At 36.3% G+C, this 8646-nt stretch overlaps 1 protein-coding gene across 1 annotated transcript in view; it reads right to left on the bottom strand.

The window, feature by feature from the left end:
* Positions 1-8280: 8280 nt before the first annotated feature.
* The window catches only part of LOC144969254 (uncharacterized), a gene marked incomplete in the record, with an annotated part of 44494 nt that continues 44128 nt past the window's right edge, over positions 8281-8646 (bottom strand). Inside the window, 1 exon segment of the mRNA XM_078908367.1 lies at positions 8281-8646. This exon segment is cut by the window's right edge and continues 1432 nt beyond it.

The raw sequence follows: 8646 nt of genomic DNA, 5'->3' as shown, positions 1-8646 counted from the left end.
TAGTAAGGGACATTTGGCGGAGGTTCTTTTGTTTTCTTTGATGTTTGTTTTATCATTTTGTTTTGGTTAAACACGATGTTTTATAAACAATGAAGGTCGATTTTAATCCACTTAAGAAGATCTTAATATTTAAAAGTCAAATTGATATTTTCCTCCCTAATAACAATAATAAAATTTGAGGTTGTAAAATACAGACTCTCGTCGGCTTAAAACAGGACTTTGCTGTGGTGATTTAGACACTGTAAATTTAATCTATAGCTGAAAAATAAGAAAAGAATAAATTTTACTTGTTTTATTGAGGAAAATGTATAAACTATCTTAAAGTCAGAAAACTCCTGTCTTCTCCCAAATGTGTCACTTAAATATTGTAATTCTCCATAAATTTATGTATAATTTCGAAATCAGTGGATTGAAAGATCTTTTCCAGTCTAGGATAAAAGAATAGGATTTAACACAAACGTGAACCTCGTGAAAGTTTCAATGAATACACAAGAAATGGCAGTTTCAACAAAATCAGTGGTTTTTGTCTTTAGACATATCCTAAATGTTTGACACGATTTGAGGCCTCCAAAGACGGACGATAAGAGTCCCACATTAGAATATTTCAGAACTATTTAATTTGGGGTTTATGTGTGTGTGTGTGTGTGTGTGTGTGTGGGGAGGGGGGGTCTGGAATTTTTTTCAGTATTGAGAACAAAAGTGGGTCATGTTTGTTCCAATCTGATTGATAGTGTAAACCACTCTTCTGGAGGACTGGAAACATACCTTGTATAATTGATCTTCTGGTTTTATAATGATGACATCTTATTTTTTAAATCTAAATACATGCTGGTCGTCTATTGGATTCAATAGTCTGATGTCACGCCTCCCGGCAACGGCGGCCATCTTGGTTCTAAACAGAGAAAATCATTACTTTTTATTCTTCAAGCTGGCTAGGACTTTTCATATGCCTTGTGATCAGAATGTGTAAAAGTCAAAACATGATCATATTTATGTTTTTTTTTCCCTCTGGATTCGCTTTTATGCTCGCCGGAGAAATATTTCATACGGGCGTCCGCCATTGTTCCGATAGTTTAGAGCCAGTGTTACAAAGTTACCATGCGTCATTAGGAAGGAAGTGACGTTACGACTATTGAATCCTATTAAGATCGTACATCCTCTTTTATGTCCAGTAATCCTGCCTATATATCTATTATGGTCTAAGAGAGATAATAAGAATATTATCTTATCCCCTAACGTAGTTTAGAGTTGTCCTCAACTTCTGTCACGTGTCTAAATCACGTACTTTTTGTCCATTCTTCTGGTATTTTCTCTTTCTGTAAGATGTCGTTGAATAACCATACCAGGAACCAAGTGATTTCTAGACTTCTACTGGTATCTCGTCTGGTCCAACTGCTTTCCTGCTCGAATCTCTTCATCTTTGCCCAATATTCTTCCATGCTCGTATTTGATCATCTTAATATGTTGTATATCTCTCTCTTATCCCTCTGTTTCGCTATTCTGAAAAAAAGTTTTCTGGCCTTCTCTACTTTCTAATTGCTCATACATATCTTTAATGTCTCAGACTTTACTTTTACAACGGCTCTTTTGGCTTCTTTCTTTGCCTGCTTATATTCATCTACTTTCATAGCATCCCTGTTTGTCTTCATGTTCTTCCTTGTTTCCCTCTTTTTCTCTATTGCTTCTTAGACCTCTTCATTCCACCAACATGTTTTTTCCAGCCCTTTATGGGGTGCAACCCAGCACCTTGTGAGGCCGATCAGAAGCCCTGATAAATGGGGAGTGTTAGCTCAGGAAGGGCATCCTGGCAGTAAAACCCAAGCCACAACTAATGAATGAATGAAAACTGAAATTTGTTACTTAACTACACAACCATAATGCCAAGCAGACAGATCAATTCAAAATTTACAGCTTGAATAAATAACAAATCATTAGTTGATGGAATAACCTTTAAAAAAACAAATAAAAAGAGGTACGTATTTATTGTTTAATGAAAATCTCGGAGAATCATTTGTTAATGGAATGACCTTTTATAAAAGAAAATTAAAAGAAGTCCGTGTTTATTGTTTTATGGAAATCTCGAGGAAAGACTTATTTACCCACCTCAGTGTCAGTCGGCTAAGTAAAACAATCGCAATGTCTTTTGTTTATCTATACTGGATGATTACGCACGATGCTATTGCAAAATAAACATTCTTTATTAAATAAATACAATACTTAATAAGGAAGTATCTAGATGATATAACATGTTGGACCAAGTGAATCAGCTTGATATTCATCGTATCAATAGGTCAAAGAGTCGTGAGGTCACACCTTCAACCTTTTCGGTTCCAAAATCCTTGGAAGTGTGTATGCATGTCACCAGACTTCGGAGGATAATAATGAATAGGTTACACATTGAATCCTAAGGTTTCATAACAATTATAGTAGCAGGATATTGTTACGGGTTGTTATATTGAAGGGTTCAAGATACCTCTTTGTCGTAAGACAGCTGACAAATACGGCCCATAACAATAAAATATAGAAGGACCCACAAATAGAAGTCACGGGTTCACAACAGTAGATTATGATGAGCCAAGATGGAGAGAAGTAGAGAAAGAGAGAGTGACAAAGTGAGTCGGCTTGATCGCACAACTTCCGTATGAGTGCGCCTAGGAAAATATGAGACTTGATATTTAATACAGAACGTAACTTACCTGAGACATATTTACGAACATGTAAAACACATAGATACATTTTCAAACTACGTAGAACAACCTGTCATCTCAATGGGCATGATCTATATTACATTTCCATGTGCTCGAGGTCATTGGTCACATTGGCATATGTGCTCAAAGTGACCCACATAGTGAAAAGTGTTCACAGTTTTTGAAATATCTAAAATATTGATTGGTCATTCTGTTCAGCTTGACACATGGATATGCTTACAACTTTCATAAACAAAACAGCGTGTTTATGTTTCTGAAGAACTATCCAATCGTTGGACAGCAACAAATCATGTGATTGATGAATTTGTTGGACGAAAACATGAATATAGATCACTCACATTTTCACACACAGACGACTAAAACAGGGACTGCCTGAAGACAAATCAAAACTGAGGTCCATGATGGGTTAACATATCAAACTATAGATAGTATGCAGATGACGTCACTTAGGCCTTTGTTATTGTTTTTGCCACCTGCGTTTGTGAGTTGTTCTCACTAAACTGTATTAACCAGACTATAAAAGTTCATGGTTACACAGAGTTTGTGTGTTGGTCCGTTATTCTTCCGGATGGCAATGTTATGAGCTTCTGAGCCAAGCGCAATCTATCTATACAGGGTTTACTATCGATGGTATGTGTCTTAGTAAAATAACAACTGTTCTACCGCTTGATCAATAGAACCAACACAGTAAATTATGTAATTATATTGAGACAATCGTGTGATAACTAGTCACCCATTTGGGGCAAACAATAACAATGATTGGAAAGAGGTCGATTTCATTCACGTCATTGTTTATAAACAACCAACAATTTTTTGTCTGAGCACGTGTGAAGGTGTGTCGCAAATTCCAGGTTTTGATTGTTCAAAAATCTTCTTGTTTATGGGAGCGATCTACGAGTATATTCATGTTTTCGTCCAACCTTGTCATCAATCACATGATATGTTGCTGTACAACGATTGGATATTTCTTTAAAAATGTAAACACACTGCTTTGTTTATGAAAGTCGTAAACATACACGTGTCAAACTGAACAAAATGACCAATCGTGATTTTAGATATTTTGAAAGCTGTGAGCACTTTTCACTATGTGGGTCACTTTGAGCACATTTTGCAATGTGACCAATGACCTCGAGCATATGGAAAAGTAATATAGATCATGCCCATTGAACCTCAGACCTCCTGATTACTGATTTAAAGAGCAGCAATACTCTTCAACAGTCGTAACGTCACTTCCCTCGTAATGACACATGGTAACTTAGTAACCGGCTCTAAACTATCGGAACAATGGCGGACGCCCTTATGAAATATTTCTCCGACGAGCATAAAAGCGTATCCAGAGGAAAAATAACATAATAAATCTGATCATGTTTTGACTTTTACACGTTCTGATCACAAGACATGAAAAGTTCTAGCCAGCATGAAGAATAAAAAGTACATATTTTCTTTGTTTAGAACCAAGATGGCCGCCGTTACTGGGCGACGTGACATCAGGCTATTGAATCCAATGACAGATTTAATGCCTATATTCTTCACAAGGGTTTGCTTTTTTTTCTGTGAACCCTCGCCTGCATTAAATTAAATTTTTAATTAAGTTTTTATGTAGAGCAAAATCCATTATACGTGCTTAAAAGGCTTTACAATGGATCTCTGGCCACAACAACACTAACATGTAGGACGGGACATGACGCCTATTAGGCGATATTACATTTTTTTTCGGAGAGAGACTGCCCTGGTAACAACCGGGTACTCATTTTACACCTGAGTACAGTAAGAGAATGTGATTGAAGAGCCTTTTCCAAGGGCTCAGCTATGCGCCGAGCGAAGCTCAAACGCAGGACCTTCCGATCCGAAAGCGAGTGTGATACCATAAGACCACATAGCCGCATTACAAAACACAAACATTGAACACTTTCAAAAACAAAAATGGGACTACTCTAATGTCTTCGTCCTCGTCCTCTCGTCTTCAATGTTTGTGTTTTGTGATGGCGGGTATTCACTAGAGTAGTCCTTCAGAGCCATTCGGCCCATGGAGCCGGAGTTTATCCCGGTTTCTATAGCGTGAAACAGACAATAAATTTAAAAGAAATTGAGCTTTATATAGCGCAATATCCACTAAATGTACTCAAAGCGCTTTACAAGGGGTCCCTGGTCAACGGCAACATTTAACATGTAGGACGGGACATGAAGCTTGTTAGGCGATGTTACAATTTTTCGGACAAAGACAACGCTGTTAACGGCCAGGTACTCATTTTACACCAGAGTACGGTAAGAGAATGTGAGTAAAGAGCCTTTTTTCAAGGACTCAACTATGCGCCGAGCGCGAGGTTCGAACCCAGGACCTTCCGATCCAAAAGCTGTGTCATACCACTAGACCGCAACAATTGCTTGCTTTAATTTGGATAGGACGCTAGTCTATCGCAAAGTACTTTCCGTCAAATCTAACAGACTCAGCTACCCATTCACTTCTGGGTGGACATGGGGGGGGGGGGGAGGCGTCAGAAAAAATCTCGACTGCGTCCAAAATCGATCTCGGTCCCTTTGCGTATGGAGCGAGTGCTCTACCAACTGAGCTATCGGGACCACCGGTATTCAATAAACCTGAGAATCAATATCCAGCTGACTCCGACTGAATTTTTGGGATGGATTTTTTTTTCTTGTAATTTTCATTCTGTTAGTCAGATCTGTTTCATACACACTTTTTCAGATCTTTATTTAGTTTGTAAAGCGATTTGAAAAAGTTTAGGGGATATTGCGCAATTTGAAGGTCAATGTTTTTTTTTGTTTTTTATTTTTTTGGGTTTGTTTTTTTTTGTCTTTTGTTTTGGTTTTGTTTTTGTTTTGTTTTGTTTTTTTGGGTTTTTTCTCCCTTTTTTAGGGGGGGGGGGTGGTTGTGTAGTAAATACTGACGGATGTTAGCTTTTCCTATAATTTATGCTTTTTTAGGTTATAACCTTGATAGGTCGCTGGTTCCAAATGTTAACGTATCGGCACTAAAAATTGCATTCTGTCGCTGTATATTTTTATATTTCACAAAGGAACTTCAAGCGCCCATTCCGCTTATAATATATTCAGGGGAACAATATTATACGATTCTTACAATCTTGATTTTTGGAAATCCTGACGCGTTCCCAACCGCTTTACGAGTTTGTAAGTGAGCCTTGTAAACAAAGTTCGAATTCTAAAAAGCAAGAATATAAGAAATAATTTTTCTACCTCCCCAATTGATTCTGATTTTGTTATCTTTGAAAAAGAGACATTTACAAAAAGCCTTAAATGATACTACTTTTTTGAAAATATCAATTGTTGGTGAAATTCAAAGTTTGGTAAGCTGACGGCACAAATTATTATTGTAAACATGATATCATTACGCGTTACTATTTAGGGAGGGGGGTAGAATTTTTAAAAACCTGAGCTTTTATATAGCGCAATATCCACTAAACGCGCTCATAACGCTTTACAAAGAGTCCCTGACCGACAGCAACACGTAACAAGTAGAACGAGACATGACGCCTGTTAAGCGATATAACAATTTTTTTTTCGGACAGAGACAACGGCTGTTGACAGGTACTCATTTTACACTTGAGTGAGTGTGAGTAAAAAGCCTTTTCCAAGGACTCAACTATGTGCCGAGCGAGGCTCGAACCCAGGACCTTCCGATCCGAAAGGGAGTGTCATACCACAAGACCACATAGAAGTAAATGTATATCGAGCCTTTTTCGACACCACAATAACTGGAGGGTCTAAATTCAACATAGTAATAATTAGAAGGAATCAAATGACACCTGGAAACACAAGATGCCTGCTGAGTGATGGTTGATTTTTGCTTTAGTTTTGGAAAAGAATCAAGATCTTTGTCCCCCAAAATTCACACTGCTGTACCTGCGAGCTCTTCGAAGTGAATGCTTAGGCACTATAGATATACAGGGTGTTTTTCTTTTTTTTTCTTTTTTTTTTTTTTTTTGCTAGGCCGTTATGAATTTAAAATAGCCTTTAAAAAAACAGAAATGATAGAAACATTTCGTTTTTTGGCATAGTTTACCATCTCTTTTCAAGTTCTTTTTCTGGTGAAAATTTTAGAAAGATGCTATCGATAGTATGCGCTTGGCTAAGCAGCTTATAACATTGCCATCCGGAAGTATAACGGACCAACACACACACAACTCTGTGTAACCATGAACTTTTATAGTCTAGATAATACAGTTAAGTGAGAATTATTCACAAACGCGGATGGCAAAAAACCAAAACAAAGACCCGATGGACGTCAACTTCATTCTATCTATAAGCCGTTACAATACTGTCGCGCTTTTTGTAAAAAGGATGAAGTTTGACGCAAGAATTTTTTTGACGCGTTTTTATTTTTCTTCCAGTTTTTGCGTTATTATTATTATTATTATTATTATTATTATTATTATTATTATTATTATTATTATTATTATTATTATTATTATTATTTTCATCATCACATTTACTATCTTATTATTATTATTGATTATTATTATTATTATTATTATTATTATTATTATTAATTATTATTAATTATTATTATTATTATTATTTCATCACCATCTACATCATTATGAACATGTCACAATTTATGGCTCTGCTCGAGTTACTTAGATAAACAATTATGTATAACAAAGTTTAATATAAAAGACAAATGTCATCAATTGTGAATCAATGACAATAACAAAAATCCGAGTGACGACAATGTTATACCTTTTATTAAAGGAAATAAATTACTTATCTAAATTCTCTTTTTATTGTCACCATATTCTCATCTTTTCAATTTTCCCAGTGAAATAAAAATACCACGGCTATGTCGTCTTGTGGTATGACACTCGCTTTCGGATCGGAAGGTCCTGGGTTCGAGCCTCGCGCTCGGCGCATAGTTGAGTCCTTGGAAAAGGCTCTATACTCACATTCTCTCACCGCACTCAGGTGTAAAATGAGTACCTGGCCGTTAACAGCGTTGTCTTTGTCCGAAAAATAGTAATATAGCCTAACAGGCGGCATGTCCCGTCCTACATGTCAAATGTTGCTGTTGACCAGGGACCCCTTGTAATGCGCTTTGAGCACATTTAGTGGATATTGCACTATATAAAAGCTCAATTATTTTTTCTTAACATTTTTGCTCAAGCTTCCAAAATAATTGCTATTGAGAGATAGGCTATTATCGAGGCAACTACTCGAGATAAGTGATTCATAAAAAAGTAAAAGTCAAATCACCTATCTTAATTATCTGTCTAATGAATGCCACCATAACAAAACAGTTAATCCTGATATTATGCTGGTTTAACTTTATAATGTTTTTAATTGTAATTGTAAATATTTTTATATGACAGACATTGACATTACATAAATGTTTTGTGTAAACAAACAACGAAATAACGCTGATGCTGAATAAACACATTTTATTATGGAGAATAGTGAATGTTGCGTTATACATATATATTTTTTTATTTTATTGAAGGTCGTTATATTATGTACTTAAGTTCTTAAAATTGCCACAGACTTTAGTGGTCGTGGTCGCTGGGGAAATTCCTCGACAAGAAGTCTTCAAATCTGGCGAGGATTCTATATGTAGACTTCTCATCAGCTTTTTTAACGCGATGAACACTGCCATGCTGTTGACCAAACTACGTGCCATAGATATACCAGATTACCTGATTGGTTGGTTCAGGAGTTTTCTAACACAGAGACCACAGTGGGTAAAGATGAATGGGCATGTCTCAAGTATGAAACATCTCTCAAATGGCTGTCCCCAGGGTGCGTTTGTTCCCCAATTTTCTTCATAATATACACTAATGATTGCAGAGCTTCATTTGAAAACTGTCAGGTAATTAAATATGCTGACGACACTGCTATACTAGGTCTTATAACAGATAAAGAATCTGAAAGCGAATATTTTAATCAAGTTAATAAATTTGTATAACTGGTG

This window comes from Berghia stephanieae, chromosome 3 (assembly GCF_034508935.2).
Source record: "Berghia stephanieae isolate SIO BIC M18660-M18661 chromosome 3, UCSD_Bste_1.3, whole genome shotgun sequence".
NCBI classification, from domain to species: Eukaryota; Metazoa; Mollusca; class Gastropoda; order Nudibranchia; family Aeolidiidae; genus Berghia; species Berghia stephanieae.
The sequence above is the reverse complement of the archived record's forward strand: the minus strand, read 5'-3'. Positions and strand labels throughout refer to the sequence as shown.